Source organism: Lissotriton vulgaris, chromosome 11 (genome assembly GCF_964263255.1).
Source record: "Lissotriton vulgaris chromosome 11, aLisVul1.2, whole genome shotgun sequence".
Lineage (NCBI taxonomy): Eukaryota > Metazoa > Chordata > Amphibia > Caudata > Salamandridae > Lissotriton > Lissotriton vulgaris.
In genome coordinates, this window is record NC_141699.1 from 331,201,110 (window position 1) to 331,222,249 (window position 21,140).

A 21,140-nucleotide genomic window follows, 5' to 3' on the forward strand; every position below is an offset into this window, starting at 1 on the left:
TGTGACATCGTAGATGGTGGAGTGTCAGAACAGATCAACACATTGATCTCTCTGTTCACTGTACTCACGAAGTCGATTTTTGTTCTTGTAGAGCGGGGTCTCACATATCCGGAGCCAGGTCCAGGAAGAGGTGAGGTCCACTCCCCGGACACACTGGGTGAGTAATGATGTTGTAAATATTCCTGTAATGGTGTTACTCCCGGTACAGACCAGGGTAGCTGAATGTGACTCACTTGTACGTTTGTCCCCTACAGATAGTACTAAGACACCAGGTTCCGAAGAGGAGTTCGTACAGATGAAGGAATTATATATCCTTTACTGTTATACTTCACTTGTGTGTTTTTTCATATAATTTTTTCACACTTTATTTATCACTTGCAAGCAGTAGCAGTAGTAGAGAACAGAGACCCTGACGAAAGCCTGAGGCACTTCCCTCTGGGGCTGAAACATGTTGGTCTCCCCGCAGCTATTTGTGTGTACTGCGATGATTATGCTAAACTGTTCTTGTTTTTAAACAGGAAGGGGCTAACGTTCAATAAAATAGGTTTTTGTTAAGTTCCCTATCCCTTTTTAATCACCACATATATCATTTTTTGCACTGCACATTCCCATCATATCCACCTCATGTGGTACATCCGAGTGATTGTGGGTCGCTACCCTGAAAGGGCTATCTGGGTATGCTAGTGGTCTCAATGATCAAGAGACACAATACCCGATAAGGATTACCAGATGAGAATATTGATCCATACAAGACTTTGATGGGAATCCTCAATCAAGGGTGACTCACGGTTACTGGTGCCTCACATTTTGGCGATATGGTTTGTCATTTTTCACCTAGTAATTTTAGTTCCTACGCACATTAGTTGGTCTAGGTACAATATTTGAGAAGCACTACTGGATTCTAATTCAGACCCCTAAGTTTGTTGTTTATAAGTTTAGTCCTAGCGGGGGATATTACTTAGGCCTGGTCTTTAAACATCCCTCTAGCCCTATAATAGTGTTTGGTTTCTTATGTTTCTTTTATTTAAACAAATCTTTCCAGCTTTTTTGGTCTACAATACCTCCCTTCTGCTGGTGAGCCCTACTGCCAATGACTTTGCGTCCACCTACCGAAAAACACTACCGTGGTGCTCATACTCAAGAGTCTCCAAATATGAAGGCCACATGTCTGAACATGTTCATAAACCCAAACACATTGCATTGGGATATTTCTTGTCTTATGTTTTCACTTTAGTTCTGTTGGATTACTGCATAAATACTGTACACGTTGCATCTAAAGTTAATCTCGACTGCTATGAGTCATAGCTACCAGAAGGTTGAGCACAGATTTCTTTATCGACTTTTGTGGTTCACTCTGTCAAGGATTGTGATTATTTTAGGTGGGTTCTCACCCCCTCAACTAATACTCAATTTTCTTACAGGTTACCAATGTTTATCCTGCAGTAACTGTTTTGGGGTGATTTTACTGCTTTATTCCAGTTCTTGCTGGGGCTAGCTGATGGAACGTTTTCCAAACTGCTGCATGTTGGTGACTTGTAATTAGATTAGCAAATCTGCTCAAATTATAAATGTTTTAAACAAATTTGGAGAAGGAATATGCTTCTTACCAGTATGCATCTGTTCTTGGCATAGAGGGCTGCAGAGTGGTACATTATGAATAGATCGCCATCTGGTGTTGGGCTCGGATGATTGCACTGGTTTTTCTCTTGGAGAAGTCTTTTGTAGACTGGTGACTCCTCCTTTGGGTGCTAGTGCGCATGGGCATCGGCTCCATCCTTAGATTGTTTTGCCATAGTAGGGTTAGATGGAGTAGTATGATAGAATACAGATAGAAATGCCCATGTAAGTGTATCTAAATAAGATAGTGTTGGAACAGACACAGGTTTCCGGGGAGGCTGGGAGGGCATGTACCACTCTGCAGCCCTCTATGCTAAGAACAGATGCATACTGGTAAGTATCATATTCCGTTCGAGGCATATGGGCTGCAGATGGTACATTATGAATAGACTATACAGCAGTTATCTCCCTAGCAGTGGTCACCAGTGTCTGTTGCAACAGTCTGAGATAAAGTCTTTAATACAGCTTGTCCCACTCTAGCCTGTTGTGTTGCCTGCACATCTACACAGTAGTGTTTTGTGAAGGTATGCGGTGTAACCCAGGTAGCTGCTTTGTATATGTCATCTAGGGGAATGTTTCCTAAGAATGCCATAGATGCTCCTACTTTACGTGTAGAGTGAGCTCTAGGAGGAACAGTTAATGTCCTCTTTGCTTTTAAGTAGCATATTTGTATAAATTTTACAATCCACCTGGCAATGCCTGCTTTAGAGAAGGGATTGCCCTTATGTGTCGGAGAAAACGCTACACATAGTTGTTTTGTTTTTCTGAAAGTTTGTGTTCTTTCTATGTAGTACAATATTGCCCTTCTGACATCTAATGTATGTAGGGCCCTTTCTGCTACCGTCTGTGGTTTTGGAAAGGGCCCTTTCTGCTACTGTCTGATTGATGTGGAATGCTGAAATTACTTTAGGCAAGAATTTTGGGTTTGTTCTAAGAACCACTTTATTTTGGTGTAACTGCATAAATGGTTCTTGTATTGTAAACGCTTGCAATTCGCTTACTCTTCTGAATGAAGTAATAGCTATAAGAAAAGCCACCTTCCATGTGAGGAATTGTATTTCACACCTATGCATAGGTTCGAAAGGTGGTCCCATTAGTCTGGTAAGTACTATGTTGAGATTCCAGACTGGAGAAGGCGGTAATCTTGGTGGAATGACTCTTTTGAGGCCTTCCATGAAAGCTTTTATTGCTGGTACTTTAAACAGGGAAAGATGTTGTCTGTTTTGTAGGTACGCTGCAATAGCTGCAAGATGTACTCTAATAGAGGTGTAAGCAAGGTCACATTGCTGCAAGTGTAGTAAATAACAAATAATGTGTTTAGTGGATGCGTCCAGAGGGTTGATGTTGTTACTGTTACAGTATACAGCAAACCTTTTCCACTTTGCTGCATAGCATGCTCTGGTGGTAGGACGTCTTGCTTGCTTAATGATTTCCATACAGTTTGGGGGTAAATCTAAGTATCCAAATTCTATGACCTCAGGAGCCAGATCGCTACGTTCAATTGTTTGGGATCTGGGTGCATTATTTCTCCATGGTTCTGTGTAAAGTGCATGGGTAATAATCTCAGCTTTTGATGTGGCACCTGTGAGAGTTGCAGTAGCGTGCTGAACCACGGCTGTCCTGCCCACGTGGGTGCTACTAGTATCATTGTCATTGAATGTTGTTTCAGTTTCCGAACCACAAATGGAATTAGCAGGAGAGGGGGAAAAGCGTAAGCAAATTTGTTGGACCAATTTATCCATAGCGCATTGCCCTGGGACAGGCGGTGTGGGTACCTGGATGCGAAGTTTTGGCATTTTGCTTTCTGATGAGTGGCAAAGAGATCTATCTCTGGTTGTCCCCATCTTTGGAAGAATGGCTGCAGTATTTGGTTGTGCAGTTCCCATTGGTGTATTTGTTCTGACTCTCTGCTTAGGATGTCTGCTATCTGATTTTGAACTCCTGGTAGGTGTTCGGCTAACAGATAGATCTTTTGAGGAATGGCCCATCTCCAAATGTCCTGTGCTAGTCTAGATAGTAGGAGAGAGTGTGTCCCCCCTGTTCTTGAATATAATACATTGCAGTCATGTTGTCTGTTCTGATCAGGACTGCTTCTTTGAGTATTTGCAATCGGAAAGCTTTTAATGCTAGGAATACTGCTAGTAGTTCCAAATAATTGATGTGCAGTGTTTTTTGCTGTACACTCCATTTTCCCTGCACTGTATATTTGTCCATATGCGCTCCCCATCCGGTGAGCAATGCGTCCTCTGTTAGTATCACTTGTGGAATCGGTTCTAGGAACGACCGCCCCTTGGAAATGTTTGTTGTGTTCCACCACTTCAGAGAGCGATGTGTGCGGTCGTCTACCAACACCAGATCTGTAATCTGACCTTGAGCCTGATTCCACTGTGTCGCTAGACACTCCTGCAGTGGACGCATTTGTAGTCCGGCATATGGTTTAAGCAGTATGCAGGAGGACATCATCCCTAACAGCTGCATGAACACTCGAGCTGTTAGTGAGTGTTGTGGTTGAAATTTTTGGATCAACGTGATCATTGTTTGGATTCTGATTGGATTGGGGTATGCTTTGGCTCTTTCTGTGTCTATAGTAGCCCCTAGGTATTGTTGAACTTTGTTTGGTTGTAGGTGGGATTTTTTGTAGTTCACCGTAAACCCTAGCTGGTGCAGCAATTGAATGGTCTTCCGTGTGTTCTGAAGACATTCGTCCTGTGACTTGGCCTTATTAGCCAATCGTCCAAGTAAGGGAAGACATGTATTTGTTGACTTCTTAGGTGTGCTGCAACTACTGCTAGGCATTTTGTGAACACCCTTGGTGCCGTTGTGACTCCAAACGGAAGGACTTTGAACTGATAATGTTGTCCTTCTACTACAAACCTGAGGTATTTTCTGTGGGCTTTGTGAATTGGGATGTGAAAGTAAGCTTCTTTTAGATCCAGTGTAGAAAGAAAGTCCCCTTTCTTCAGTAAAGGAAGTACTTGTTGGAGCGTGACCATGTGGAAATGTTCCGAGTTTATGTTTGCATTGAGAGGTCTGAAGTCTAATATTGGTCTTAGAGACCCGTCTTTTTTGGGGATTAGGAAGTATAGAGAGTATACTCCTGTCCCTTGCTGATGTTTTGGAACCTTCTCTATGGCATGCTTCTGTAGCAGTGATAGTACTTCTTGTTTTAGCAATGTCAGAGGATCTTGACTCATTGGTCGCTGTCTGGGGGTGATGTTTGGTGGGGTAGCTGTGAGTTCTAGGCAATAACCATGTTGGATAATTTGTCTCACCCACCTGTCTGATGTGATGTTTTCCCAGACAGGTAGGAACTGTGATAGACGTCCCCCGACCGGTGTTATATGGTCTGGGGGGAGTTGTATTAAGTCACTGTTTCGGGGTTGGAGAGTTGCGGTTGTTATTATTTCCGCGACCTCTACCCTTGTTGTTGTTACCTCTGTAACTGCCTCTTGAATTACCTCTGGGTGATGTTGGTGTAAAAGAGGTAGACTGCTGGCTTGTGCCTGTAATTTTTGACCCCCCTCTATAGGTGGAAATCCTCTATTTGGGGTTCTGTATGTAAATCTACCTTATGGTATTTTGCTGCCCTATTAATCAACTGCACAAAACCTGTATTATCATCAGGTGGTGAAGGTTTTGAGGGGTTTAATTCTGGGTCATTATCATCATCTTACCCTGCATCATAATTCTCCCATGAGTCTTCCTCATCTGGGATAGTGTCGTCATCCCCCTGAGGTTCTCCCTCCCCTGTATCACTGTCTACATCTGTCTGAGGTGTAGATGGTCTTGGTGTAGAAGGTGGAGGAATAGCTGGCATAGTGTGAGGAATAGGAGATGTGTCTCTAGGCCGAGGAGAAAGAGGAGGAGTTGTATTTGTCCCCATTGTTCTCTTTTTAGGAGGAAGAGCTTTGTCATCTAGCTGTTCATTCTTCCTCTTTTTCGGGGATTTTGTCACTACTTTGCCAGTTTGCGGATCGATAAACAAAGTCTTTTGTTTTGGATCTGTTTGCTGCTCCTGTGTCGGTACCGAAGTTCTTGGTTCCGAAAGGTGCCTTTGCTTCTGACCGTCAATGTTCTGTGTTTTCAGCACCAAGAATTTGCTCGATTCAGATTTTTCGGTGTCGAGTAAGCCTTCGACGTCGAAGCATGTTTTGGTTTCGACATGGAATGTTTCGATGCCGAGCTTTCCTTTGTATGGAGCTTCGGTGTCGATGTCGATGTCGACAGTTTCTCGGATCTGACATGGTGGGAGGTCGAGAGTTTCGGTTTCTGTTTCGTTGCCGGGCCTGAAGGCGGGGCGTCGGAAACTTTCTTCGGTGGTCTGACAGGGCTCGAAGGCGGGTTCGGTACCACACGGGGTTGGTTTTTTGGTAAGGGGACGTCGTCACTCACGGTTTGTTGAACGTCGATTTCCTCGACATCAGACTCGTCGACTTCCGACCTTGACTCGTCTTCATGTTCTTCGTCTTCTTCGAGGTGCTGGTCCTCGAACAGCTCCGGGATTGCCTCCGACTGCATTCTCGAAACCTCGTGTCTTCGAGCTCGACGGTTTCTAATCGTCGACTTGGAGGAGAATGCTGCGCAGGCTTCGCAGTCCCTGGATTCGTGTTCAGGAGATAGGCAGAGATTGCACACCTCGTGTAGGTCCTAGTGTGAGAACTTAGCACCACACGTTGGACATCTCTTAAATGGAGTCCTTTCCATGGACTGCGGGCTGGACTACGTCGAGAAAGGCCTCCCGGTCTCGTCGACGTAGAAGAAAATGTTTATTGTTGTAGTCGAAACGCGTTGGAATGGAAATTAAATCGCGTTCGATAACAATACCGTCAAATTGGAAAGGCAATACGCGCCGAAATATCACTTCTTCTCGAAGTCGATCTGGAGCGCTTCGATTCTCATCCGAACCCGATGGCGGAAAAAACCAATCTAAGGATGGAGCCGATGCCCATGCGCACTAGCACCTAAAGGAGTCACCAGTCTACAAAAGACTTCTCCAAGAGAAAAATAAGTGCAATCATCCGAGCCCAACACCTGATGGCGATCTATTCATAATGTACCATCTGCAGCCCATATGCCTCGAACAAAAAGGTTACTAATTGTTCAACGCCTCTGCAATCTTAGTAAGGGGAAGGCAAATTCTGAAAAATATGTCATTAATATTAATTGGGTCATAACTCCGCTAAAACCAAAATGGCATGATGGAAAAGCAGGTCTAATAAGAGAAATATCTGATGGCAGGGCCTTTGCCTTGAAAAATAAGTGCACAAAGGGTCAGGTGATTAGAGAGGGGCAAGAAGATTGTCAGGAAAGATGAAGAGAAAAATAGAACAAAAACAGATAGAGGTCAGATTGTGTGCTAATTTCGGAGTATAGTTTCCAGTGTTTTGGCATGAGGCACTTTAGGTGTGACAAACCACTTGCCAGCAGATTTGTTTTGGCCACCCTGCCTCTTCAGCAGCACACAAGGCAACAGAAAATGAGACGGATTAGCCAGCTTCTACAAGGGTATTAAGTGGTTAGAACACACAATGTAACCACTTTAGAGTTACCAACCAAGGTGGTGGGAAGGGGATGGGTAGAAAGGTACTCCAAGTCCAGGGGGTTGGCTCCTCCTTGAACATTACACACTACAAAGTCATCCAGCACATTCCTGTGAGGGAGTGCATGCATTCCTCTTACTGGTGTGTTTAAACAAGATTCGGAAGGTTAGTCTCCTATGCTACCTAGCACAATCTTGGCATTTGACTCACTACTTCTTTTGACCTAGAGTGAGTTTACAAAGGATCCTTCCATGAGCATCCCAGGAAGCATCAGTTTATAGCAGCTTCATGTGTTGTTGTCTGTCTTCCATTTCCATTTCTTTGTTGCTTCAGAGTGTCACTGTGATTAGAATGTCAGCGTGTCATTGAGAATGTTTCCACACAAATCTGCAAGACAGGCGCTGTAGGGCGCTAGACCTGGCTGCATATATTAGTGGCACTGCTCTGAGCTTAAGGTTCATTTGAACTACTTCTGTTATGGAGTAAACACTTCACCATGCGAAAGGCCACAACAGTTTGGGGCATGATGGGAAGAGACTATCTGCTATCTGGATGGCTGTTGTGCAGTAATGTTCACTACAAATTGGATCTGGTTTACAGTAAAATAAAATTAAAAAAAGATGAGCAATTGGAATAATTATCAAACCTAGAGTCATTAACAGCTATAAATGGTTACTACAACATTTGAAGGCACATGGCCATAAAAGTGATTGTTTTACAAAGTTGTGTTGCTCACAAGGGCCCTCTCACACACAAAACCACTTCACAACACTCTGAATTTAGTCAACCCGGGTACCCTCTCCTGTACAGGTCAGCAATAGCACCCACACAATTAGGTGCTGTCTTGACTATGTATGGAATGCCATAAGGCAGAAGTGACTATACATAGAACACAAAGCAGGGATAATCTTTACCTATCTGTAAAGTGAGTTTTCAATATTTCTTTTAATAGGACAGCAAAATGATTAGATCACAGTATCAGGAATTTCCTTCAAGTTTGTGCAGCAGTGCCTGAAGTGTTGCTTAAATGCTAGGAGAGTTTGCAGTTGGGACATGCAAGCCATATCTATATATATATATGGTTTGTTAAGCTCTAAAAACGTAAATAGGTTTCCTCAATATGTAGTAGTAATAGATTTAGTTGTAATTTTGAATATCATTATGACTCCAAAGGGGGCAGGTGTAGAATTGACCAGGGCAATCTGATCAAACCTTCTGTGAGGAAGTGGGTCTGACCCACTTCAATCCAGTTTATTTATTTTGTATTTACGACCACCTGCTTCTGGATCGCTCTTGTGCATCTCAAAATGAACATTCAGTAAAATAATGTCCACTGTTGTGCAGCTGGGGCAAGAGACTATGATTATACCACAAGTGCACATGCTTGTGGACCCTTGTGCAGGTTGAGTGGTTGGTACTGCAGCTTAACACAGCCCAGATCTGCCCACAGGTAGCCTGATGCAAATGTGGCCTTTAATAAAGTGGTTCAGGCTGAACAGGACCCAATGTAACTGGGCATCCAAAAAGAAATACGCCTGTTTCTTTCTGATTATAGTGTGGGTCTGTAGTGGTTTACTGCGAGTCTGCAGCAGTTCAATGTATTCACACTGCTGTAGGTGAAGACTGCGCCAAAAAATCTACGTTGCATAGGCTCAATTCAGAGAAAAGAGAATGTCTACCTTCCTAGTTTGAAAAAGGTCCAGATTTCAAGTATATTAATAATTTAACTATATTTGCATTCATTGGTGTACATTCGATGTTGCATTATTTTCAGTAGTTAATGAGATTCAGGCTTCGAACTACCCTTCTGGGTAAGAAGATTATTTTGCTGACCAGCAGACAGATCAAAGTCTAAGACAATACACCCATTTCATTTGGACTACTCTGTTCCTAGAAGGTGTAAGGAATTGGATCACGTGCAAAGTTAAATATAACAAATGTATGAGAGCTTACAAACCCTAATACATGTCACTTCCAGTCCTAATCTTAACTGCAGTGTAACTACTTAAAAACATCCCCTACCTTCCAACCCAGAACTTTCTCCCCTTTCCATTCCAGGTGACATCACAGTATCACCACCTCATCACATTCTCTCCTCTAGCCCCTTTTAAAAAAAAAAAACTAAAAACAAAGAGTAGAAAGAACGAGAAAAGGGAAAAAAACAAATTCAGCAATGTTCAATTAATCGTTCAGGTCTTCTCAAACCTCTCAGATTTTCTAAGCGTGTGCTCATTCTGTTGATTATTCAATTGTACATTTTCCTGTACAATACTTGGTTTAATTTTTTTTCGTGTTATTATCCTCCGCTGCTACTGCTGTTCCTTGAACGTTTGTTACCTCCACGGTTAAAGGATGAAATCTACTTCGTGACTTCCTTATTTGCTGTTAGCGAACTAGCACAAAATCATCTATTTAATATTCCTGGTTTTGACACTTTCTTCCACTTTCTGCACAGTATTTCATTTTGTCCTTTGCCTTTATCTCTTTGCATTACTTCCTTGTGATTCTTTGGCGGATCCGCTGGCAGGTGTTGTGGATGAGTTTGCCTAGATTGACCAAACATTAGATCCGAAGGGCATTTCCCAGTTGACATGTGTAGAGTATTCCTCTTATCTCGCAAAACTTGACAATGCCTGGTTTATCAATATCTATGAAAGTTTTGCTCTCTGCGTAGCCTTTTTAATAGTGGCCATAAACCTTTCCACAATTCCATTAGCTTGAGGCCACATTGGAGTTATTCATCTGTGTACTATTCCCAGATAATTCATGAACTTTTGAAACTCACTTCCCTTAAATGGTGGCCCATAGACAGTTTTCAAAGCGTTTGGTATTCCCCAAGTAGAAAATATTTCATCCAAAATTGGAAGTATTGCAGACATTGTTCCGAATCTAATGGTCCATAAAAGCATGCTGCTACATTAGACCATACAGCATTCAGTAGTTCAGACATATGCAATTCTTCCATCCCTCTTTCCTTAGAGGTACATTGACGTATGTAACAAGACTGAACTACCGCTTCCACTTTTCTGTATAGTCTGGGAAACCACAACTTCTCCCTCAAAAATTATTTTTGGTAGAAATCCCTCTAGGAGTTTCAAGTGCCAAATCAATGACACATCGTTGCAGACTTGCTGGAATGATTATTTTGTTCCCCCTTAGAAGTATTCCAGCAGAAGCCACAGACAACTCAGAGTGAATGTTTTTGAATGTTAGTACATCATGTTTCTTTATACTTGAATGCAACAGGCTTACATTGTTTGCCAATCTCCAATTATTTTTTCACATGCAGTTCTCTTCACCTCTTGGATAGTGTCATCTGTTTGCATTGGTTCAATTAATTATTTCTTTGTAATGATTCTTGGTACTATCGATTTGATAATGAAACATATATATTCCTCCGCTTCTAATTGTTGCTGCACTCCTGTTTTAAATGCATGTCTAGACAATTAATCGTCTGGATTATGCTCCTTTCCTGGTTTATGGATGATTCTAAAATCATAATGCATCAGCCTCATTCCCCATCTTTCAATTCTCTGAGACATCTTTGTTATTGAATTTCCAAAGACAGAAACAAGAGCCTAATGATCTGTGATAATTACAAACGGCTTTCCATACATAAAATCATGATAATGTTCGCATGCCCAAACAGCCAAACTTTCCTTTTCAGGTTGAGAGTATCTTTGTTCTATCTCAAACAGACTTTTGATGGCATGAGAGATCAGATATCTAGCTAAGAGTTTCCCTCCCGAGTTTGTGTTGCACTAAAATTGCACCCAGCCTTACAGGACTGGCATCCATTGCCAATTCTGTACACAGATGTGGATCAAAGTATTTTAAATTAGCTGCGTTTGATATCTCTAGTTTTATTTCTATAAATGCATGTTTACATTCATCACTCCAATAAAATCTCCGTACTTTCTTTGTTTGTTCTCTGAGTGGTGAGCTTAAAGTTGCAAAATTCCTAACATATCGTGCACAATAACTACCCATTCCTAAAAATGATCTTAACTCTGTTACATCCTTAGGCCTTTGTATTGCATTCAGAACCGTTACTTTGAGGGGGTCTGGCTTCATTCCTTCAGGAGAAAAAACATGTCCAAAGAACGTCAACTCAGTTTTATTTATTTCACTTTCTTTTTTTAATTGAGCGTCAATTCAGCTCTCCAAAACGGTTGACACAGTCCATCTAATGCCTGCTCCTCCTGAGTTTTATCATAAACTAAAATACTATTGCTAGAGTTCATACTATTTTGCAGTGGCCTTATGACATTTTTTATGATTTCTTGAAAAATCTCAGCAACTGAACATATTCTCAAGTTAATCCGTTTGTACCTAAACAGTCCCAAATGTGTAGAGAATGGTTTGATATAACTCGACTGGATATCAATTTCCAATTGATGATATCCTTTGCATAAATCAAGGTTTGAAAAAACAACAGCCCCAGTGATGTTACTAATCATATAATTTAAATGAGGAACTGGATACCTTTCTCTCTCAATGGCTATGTTCTGAATTCTCATATCAACAAAGATTTCATGTCTTCACTATCTTTTTTTGGAACGATTACAATGGGTGACACCCAAGCTGTTGGTTCTGTTACTTCTTCAATTATGTCCTGATTAACCACTTTATCTCTTTCTCTACCTTTGCCTGCTTATGGACTGGAACCTTTCTATGCGTTTGTGCAACTGGTCTTACTGTTTCATTTATATGCAGGGTAATCACTTTATCTTTAATTTTACCTAACCCAGTAAATAATTTTGGATATTTTCTTAGAACTGGATGATCTGTTAAAATGTTGCAGGTCATTGCTAACAAACCCATGAACTGAGCACTAATATTGCTCAACTGGCATGGCACTGGAACTTCACCTTTTAAAACATGTATTTCGGGGGGCGTGGCTAGCGGGCGTGCGAAATGGCTGCCTAGTAGTGAGGCTCCGAGGGTAGCATAACCCTTCCCATCTATCAGACACATGATCTGTGACACTACAGTACTCCAAGGGCTGGGACCGATGTCCAGGACCGAGCGGCGACAACTGCAGGTACTTTGATCCGAAACCGCAGCCAGGAAGTGTCTGATCCGGAGTGTGTCCGACAATGGCCTATTCCAGCTCCAGAGACAGGGACCTTGATTAGTTGGCAACCCGGGCCGGAAGTCCAGGTGCGGCGGTGACAGACTGCAGCGGGGAAGTGACGGCGGGCAAGAGGCTGCGAGATAGAGAGTGGACAGCCTTACACAGCCCCAAGGGTGGTCCTTGCGTTGCCCACATCGGCATGCGACTTAGCGCCTCCTGGGAGAGACTTCAGTGGTACCGCTACTCCGGGTGCACAGCTCATGAGGACATTGAACCGCTCTAACCCCACCTCCTGGCACCTGCACGTATCTCAGGGCTGAAATCCGGGACAGGAGACATTGTTTACGGGACGAGGGCAGTTTGCCGATACTATCTCCCCCCGCCCTACTACTGCCCCTCACAATTTGAATATCGAAGGACGCCCAAACACCCCTACTTCGGAGGTGTGCGCAGTAGTGGCCGGCACCTGGTGGTAGAAAGTCCAGACTGAGACGGGAAGACAAGGCAACATCTGTGAGAGAAGAGGCAGCGACGAGAGGTGCAGTGGGGAGGCTTCAAGACTACTCCAGTTGCTGAGTGCGACCCTACACCATGGCGGAGTCGAACACTACAGGGGCATTGGGAACCACGCCGACTGGGGGAAGGCGAAGTACTGCAGAGGTCGGAGGCCGGGCACTGAATCCCTCCTTGCCCCATTACCGCCCCCCACCCCTACCTACTCGTGAGTATAACAGCTGGTTGCCATAACGCTGCAGCAGTAGAACTAGTGTGGGGACTCCATTGGCACATGCCGGCTGGGACCAGAACACTCGGAGGCATCTGGTGGCGAGGGGCTGAATCAAAATCAGACCTGTGGCACCTCTGACAATGTGTAATAAGGAGTGGCCCGCACCTATAGTCACTTACCTGACCAACTACGGCACAAATGTAGACCGGTGTGCACGAACTCGGAGGCCTTAACCTCATGGCGGGCAGAGGCCCAAAACATCCGTCAACGCAGGGAGGTCGTGCCTCCTCAGGTAAGAGTGCGGACAACGACGGTGCGACGAAGAAAGTCACGCTGGAGGACATTATGAAGGCGCTGTCGAGTGTCAAAACCACGGTCGGCTCAATTTCTACCGACGTCTCCCTGCTGAGGGCGGACTTCCACAAGATGGAAGACAGGGTTAAGGAGGTGGAAATAGTCACCAAGTCTCTAGTGACGGACACGTCCGACCTTCAGACTGCCGTCTCCCGCCTGGAGATAGAGAACAAACTGCTGATGGACAAGCTGGATGAACAAGAAGGACGCTCACGGCGCAACAATATACGCCTCCTTGGTGTTCCGGAGAATGAGGGAACGCAAGCCATGGACCTCTATGTGGAGGACTTAGTTAAAACCCGGCTGCAACCTAAAGGTCTCTCCAGCTTTTTTTCGGTGGAGAGAGCCCACAGGATACCTGGAGGCCGTTCCAAACCTGGGGCGCCCCCGCGACCAATAATTGCTCGTCTATTCAACTTCAGAGACCGGAAGCAATACTGCAAACAGCTAGAGTCTCTCCACCAATTAAAGTCCAAAACTCCGTGATCACCTTCTTTCCGGACTATACAGCGGCAGTGTCCAGACGTAGGCGCAGTTTTCTGGAAGTTAAAAAGGCGTTATGGGAACAGGAACTGCCTTGCTCCATGCTCTTCCCAGCAAGGCTTAAAGTAGTAGCTGAGGACCGGACATGGTTCTTTGAGACACCCGAAGCGGCGTTTGATTGGCTCGACGGATGGCGGACAGTGGGCGGCAGTGATCGCGGGAATAGAAATAACCGCCGATGTGGTGAAAGAGACGGTCAAGGAGATCAGCGAGCAAGAAGTCCCGATCAAGGACACTCGGCAGAACCAGTGACGGAGGGGGAGGGCTAGTGGCGACGAAGACAGCTGACTGCACCCTGGCGAGGCTTGCAGTTTTTCAAGACTGTGGTTGTGCTGGCTATTGACACTGGACTTGGCGGGCCCTGCAGGGCGCGGAGGGTTAATGTGCCCAGAGGACCCTCCACCCCGGACAAGCAAGTACTATGGTTTGGGGGGGAAAGAAGCACTCTGCTGAGTGGGGGAGGCGGGCAGTTGTAGGCCCGTTGAGCAGGGTGGCAGGGAGGGAGGGTGGGAACCAGGGAGGGGTTTTTGTTATTTTGTTTACAGCGGAGCAGGGTAGTTCTTGGTTTATTGTTTATGTACGTCATGGCAGGATGCGACGGGATATGTATACTGTGTACACGACAAGAAGACAGGTACAGTTTTGCCAGTGGTATGGGGACGACTCCATATGTTTAACCAATGTCCTCATAACGCTTTTGAATTGGAAGTATGCAATGTTATTGGGGTATCACTCTTCTTTATTGTGGGATCCTGGTGGAACAAATGTAGCTTTGATATGTTCACGGTTGTTAATTTAACCGATGGCTGAATGCAATTCGCAGGAGCCCAGGGCTCCCCAAACAGCTTTGGCGATATTATCTTGGAATGTCCGTGGACTGGGGGATAAAGTGAAGAGAGGTCTGGTATTACAATATTTAAAGCGCTGTGGCCCCGCAGTGGTCCTACTGCAGGAAACGCATCTAACAGGTTCGACTGTCAAGGCTATGGATAGATGGGGGACTCAGATGGTCGCAAACGCAGAATTCTCCTCAGGTTCTAGGGGTACGGGAATATTTATCAGGAAGAAGTTCCCGCTGGTGATACAACAGACGGGGGTTGATGATCAGGGTCGTTTTGCAGCGCTTACATGTCAATGGGAGGGTCGATTGTTCAATTTGGTCTCTGTTTATGTCCCACCGGCCCTCCATGCACAGACCCATTCTGCTCTTACAACATTTTTGCTGACACTATCCACTGCAACACTGCTCATAGGGGGCGTCTTCAATGATATACTTGACGGCTCACTAGACAGATTTCCCACTAGGTCAGGGGTGCAGGGTGGACGACGCCTCCTTGGTCTCCTGGATGCTTTGGGAGTCGCAGATAGTTGGAGGTACACACACCCTGACGAGCGACAGTACACTTTCTACTCCGCAGTCCACAACTGTCATACACGCATTGATCACTTCCTAATGTCGGCAGACGGCTTGCCCGGAATAGAAGAAGTAGTTAACCGCCCTAGGGGCATATCCGATCACTCCCCACTGCTGGTAAAGTACACACATCACCAGACCTCCAGGAGGCGTATGTTCCCGCTTCACGCTGGTTTTCTGCTTTTTGCCCCTATCGTGAAACACCTGACGGTCACTACCAGACACTTCTTCCAGGGTCAGACTAATTTGCATGTAGCCAGGTTCTGAGCTGGGATGGTGCAGTGAGCTAAAAAATGGTGATGATCAAGCCCTGATCTTTGGACTGGGTAAGAGTGGTCTGCTTAATTCAGACACTCTGTTCATCAGCACCCCCCTTTTCTGAATCGTTGTATAAAATTATGGCGTTCCCACGATTTTTATATGTCCTCGAGAATACGCCATTCCTGATCCCTGACTCTTATTTTCGAACTATAGCTGCAACCGTTACCACTCTTTTGTGGGATGGGAAACCCCCGCGTATTGCACAAGATAAGTTAACAGAGTTGGTATGATGGGGGTATAGTGCTTCCGAACGTAGAGGTCTATTACTGGGCAGCCCATCTTAAGCAGATTAACTACTGGTTGCACGCTTCGCAGACCGAGCCGGCATACCTCGCTGACAAACAAAGCTTGGAGAGCCGAGGCCTGCTAGGCAATCTATATAGCAGTCGTATGCCCACGGACCTACTCGGACCCACGCAACACACTGTACACTTTTGGTATAAAGCGAATCGGCGTCTTAAATGCTCTGGGACGATTACGCTGATGACACCACTGTGGGATTCCTACAGATTAGGCCTCTTTCGCAACAGTAAAGGGTTCTGGAACTGGGATGCCATCAGCATTTCAGTGGTGGGTGACCTTTGGAAAAGGGGAAAGGTTGTAGATTTCTCCCACCTTCAAACACAGTATGACATGGCACAAAAGGAAAGGTTCAGATACCTTCAAATTAAACACGTACTCCAGTCGGTCATACCTCCAGGTACTGATCTACAGGAGTCCTCCTCTCTAGAAGACAGACTCCTAATGGAACACATGCCAGATAGGGCCTCTTCCTTGACCTACCGGAAATTGATCAACAATCTCTCTGACTTGACGTCCACGCTGCGACAGAAATGGTCCAGGGAAGTGGGTGATTTTGATGAATCCGAATGGCAGGAGGCCCTTTCCTCTCCCAGAGAAACAGCGATATCCTCCAGGTTAAAACGGGTTCAACTCAAAATATTAAATCGCACATACTACACAAGAACGACATTATTCAAATTAGGGTCCGCCCCCACAAATTTTGCTTGCCAAACTGCGGAGACGAGGGGTCATTCTATCATACCATATGGGACTGTATGCATGTAGCGAGGTATTGGACAGTAGTTATGCGCACAATATTCCAAACTACAAACATCTCCCTGACGCCAGAGCCCCGGCGCTGTTTGTTGAATGTATGGGAACCAAACGAATAAAATCACTGACAACAAGATTGGGTAATGCTGGGTATGATGGTGGCAAAACGCAACATTGCTTTATTGTGGGGCTCCGAAGCGCTACCTACCCGTAAGTGGTGTAGGGATATGGATGAAATAATGGTGGCAGAAAAGTCGGTGTTCATACATCGTGGGTGCCCCAGGAAATGGGAGAAAACATGGGGGGCCTGGAATAAGTTTTGTGTTAATATTTGTGACCCTCAGAGCCTTGACGACGATGACAGTGCCTCAGTATGACCTATATCAGCCATGTAACAATATTACTGGGTTAGATGTCAATTTATAGAATCCTTTTATATAATACAATTTATGGACTGCGCTGCTTTGTTCTTGTGATCCACACAATGTATACTATTTTGCTGATATGTATCATTGCCATGATTGTTCTCTTAATAAAAATATTTTTTTTTAAAAAAAGAAAAGACATTTATTTCTTCTTTGCTTAATACATCTCCACACCTCAGTGTTTCTTCACATTTTCCTAAGCACAAAACAAGATGCTTATTCCCCCCCCCCCATTGAAAAACACTAACATTCGATGGACTTAAAGGGGATTGTTCATTCATTTTCATATATTCAATTATGCACATTATGTTGCACGTTGCTCCGCTAGCCAAAAAATTAGAACCTTTCGGAGATCAACCATGAAGTCTACAGACGCAGTCTTCTTTATATTTTCTCTCTTTATCAAATTAAGTTGTGGAATTTCACTTTCTTCTTGCATCATGTAAAGTCTTAAAGAATGTTCAAGTTCTCCCTCATAGTCTTCCACAATTCCTTCCATTTGCCTTACATATTGTGTTCCAGGTTTACTTTTTGTATCCAAATTTGGTTGCCTATTCCAATTTTCCTTTTTCATCCAATTTTTTTTGTCTTTCTTAAACCTGCACACGCTTGCAAAATGGTTGTATCTCCCACATTTCTTACATTTTTGTCCCATCGGTGGACAGGTTCGCTGAATGAAGCCCACATCTGTAACAAAATCTCTTTTCTTTGTTTTGTGCTTCCAGCTTTTAACGTTCACTTCCCTTGACATTTGTCTCACTTGTTCAATTGTTTTCATTCTCCCTTCTTCCATGTTCGCAGCATGTATGAGCCTGCATTTCTGTTTTGGACAAACCCTTCAGTATTGCTACAGTTTCTTCTAGCCCTAAGTAGCTCGCCAAAGGGTATGCTCCATTTCAGTGGTTCAGGATGGGCACTTAGGGCATGCAGCAAGGTTTAAAAGGTTTCTACACCTGTGGTCACTGCCGAGCATGTAAACAAAGCTATATGGTCAAACAAGTCAATATCCCAGGGAATCCACACCCAAGAATGATCAATCAGTTTCTGACATGCACTTCTACTTTTGTTGTGTATGTCTTGGAAAGTCCATGCCTTAAGAGATACGTGGGGAGCACGATCTGTATGGCTAAGAAAAGGGTACAAGAGCATCTCAGAGCCATTACTCATATAGATGCACGCTACCCCATTGCAAGAAATTTCCAAGAATACCATCAATCTGATACCTCACTGTTGAGATTTTTTGTGGTTGAACAGGTTACCATCGGTCGAAGAGGGGGCAACAGGTTGTTGGCATTGAGGAAACGTGAATCAAGGTGGATTATGGACCTCGAGACCAAGTTCCCGGGGGGCCATAACCTTGATGAGGAATTATCAACTCATTTACATGAATAGACTATGAGTGGGATTGAGATATTGACTGAATGAGTATGTTTTTCATTACTTTGATGAATACTGTGAATACTGTGAATAACTGCGTAATACGATCACAGAATTTTAATGTATGATGTTTTTAATTGCGTTTTATGTTATGTTTTTTAGGAGAGACAATCAATTCACTGTCCTGTGCACTTCACGGTCTCCTTCTTTTCTGGGGATCGAAGACACCACCGTAAGACTATATAATTCACAATTTAAGCACTTAATTTCTTGCACTAGTCCTCGTGAATATCCTGGCATGAGAATAGATCGACACAACCCCCTTGTTTTAAGTGGTTTCATCTTACCTCATTTGAAATTGTCCCTAATATGTTTCGTTAATGGGAAACCGTACTTTTTAGTCCTGAAGCTTTTGGGACGATTGGGCTTTTTTCGGGTACTATACTGAGTGGAATGTATTTATCATATGCACGTATTGTTGATATAAGGTACTATACCGAGTGCAAAACAAAAAACAATAACCGCCTGCTTGTGAAGGAGTTCTTGCGGTTTTATAAACAAGTGCCAGTATATACTTATTTATTGTGTTATAGCCCTATGTTTTGAAGTTAAGTATACTTTAGAGAACAATGATGGTACCATGTATTGAGGTTTCTCACCACTTAGCAATAGCGGATTGGTATATGCATTCAGTCATGTGACCTGGAAATTATGCAGCCACCCTTTGTTTGTGTTCATTTAAACATGCCATTGATGTCGAAGCATATCGTGTGATCAAGACACAAGTCCGTGTCGAAACATGTAGCGTTATTATGGGAATAAAACTAACTTTTTCAAGCAAACCTGCCTCTGAGTGCGCATTTGTGGTATACAGCAATTTGACAATGTGGAATTAATTTCACGGCTTGGGGTTCGCCGTGTTCATGCGCCACCTGACTACGGGAGGACGATCTCAGAAGAACCAGAGTGTTTGGACACATATATACATATATATATATATATATATTTTATATAACCTACTGGCGGTCGCCAGTAGGTAGTTATAGTTAGGATTGTTTTCCATAGGAAATCCGCAATATTCTATTGGGAATAACTTTGGCGCCGGTTGAGGAATCTGCCTGTAATTTTCCTTAAATTTGGCTCGCTGCGATCCGCTCCTTCCCTAAAAGTTTGGGGGGGATTTGTCAAGCGGGGGCCGAGATAAAAAGGGGGTCCCAAAACGTGTTTTCCTCATGTGGAGTGGTATGGCTCACTGGTTAGTGGCGGCAGACCCGAGAGCAGAGGACGGCCCGGGACCAGGGTTCAATTACCGACGCGGCAGGGTTGTGGACCAGGGTGAGCGGACTCGATAATTCAAATCTCGGTGCCTACTCTAACCAGGGATCACACTCGGCAACTCTGGGCATTAGCTTGCCTCATCTCCACAACGGCCCCCCACATACGCCGGGGATGCCTGGTTTCACCTTGGAGATACCCAGTAGGGACCATCTCACAGGGAAAGCCAGGACGGGTTCCCCAGCGGTCTACTGCGCAGAGATACTCCTTCGGGACTCGATTCTAGCGCATTACAAACCCACAATTAATTAATTAATTTCCATACAGCGGTTGGACTCACTTTTAGCCTGAACGGCTGAATGGATTTCCACAAAACTTGGCAAAATTGTAGGGACTGGTAGCCCGATGTGCCTTTGCTATGTCACAAGATATGTGCTCCAGTGGATTTTGAGTAATTTAGGTTAAAAAAAATATATATCTATAAGCGCGCCCCGGTACGTGCACCGGGGCGCGCTCCAGCACGCTACGCGAGTTCGCGAGCGGAAAGCTGATTGGCTCTAGGGTGTCTGTCAACATTCCAAACAGTCCGGAGCGGCCGCCATCTTGTGTCTCGGTAGGATCGAGACACAAGAGGTGGCAAAAACAAAGGGGGAAATGACCAAAAGTGGGCAGGGTAGACCCCCCTGACTCCCTAGGTTTGATGTGGGGCCATTTTTTCGATTTGCGCCGGGGAGAGCCCGGTACGCGCACCGCGGAGCGTACCGGGGAGCATACCAAGGGGGAAAAAGAATGACAGCGTTTTTAAAAAATGTAGCATTTTTTTATAAATTGGAGGTAGTTCTAAAAAGAACTGTTTTTTTGTATTCTTTTTGTTGTTTTATATTTTTTTTATTGTATGTCACTGACCATGTCATGAGTGATGTAATATGTGACTTCATCAGCAGTGCATTGCAGGCGCGCAAGCTATAGTGAGTCCAACTAACTATAACGTGGGAATTTCAATGGTTTTAGGTCAGTAAAATTTCCAGCTAACTATAACTGGTGACAAACCTATGGTTTTTTCAGTGAATATGCATATATATACACATTTATATATATATATATATATATATATATATATACATATATACACACACACATATATATATATATATACACACAAATATATATATATATACACATATATATATACATACACATATATATATACATACATAAAAATACATACATACACACATACACATACATATACATATATACATGCATAGATACATATATGCATAGATACATATATGCATAGATACATATATGCATAGATACATATATATATATATATATATATATATATATATATATATATATATATATATATATATATATATATATATATATATATATACACATACACACATAT

General features: G+C 43.7%; 1 protein-coding gene across 5 annotated transcripts in view; it reads right to left on the reverse strand.

Moving 5' to 3' along the window:
* Positions 1-21,140, reverse strand: part of TAOK3 (TAO kinase 3) — a 1,449,622-nt gene that overhangs the window by 770,056 nt on the left and 658,426 nt on the right. The gene's annotated exons all lie outside the window — the stretch shown is intronic.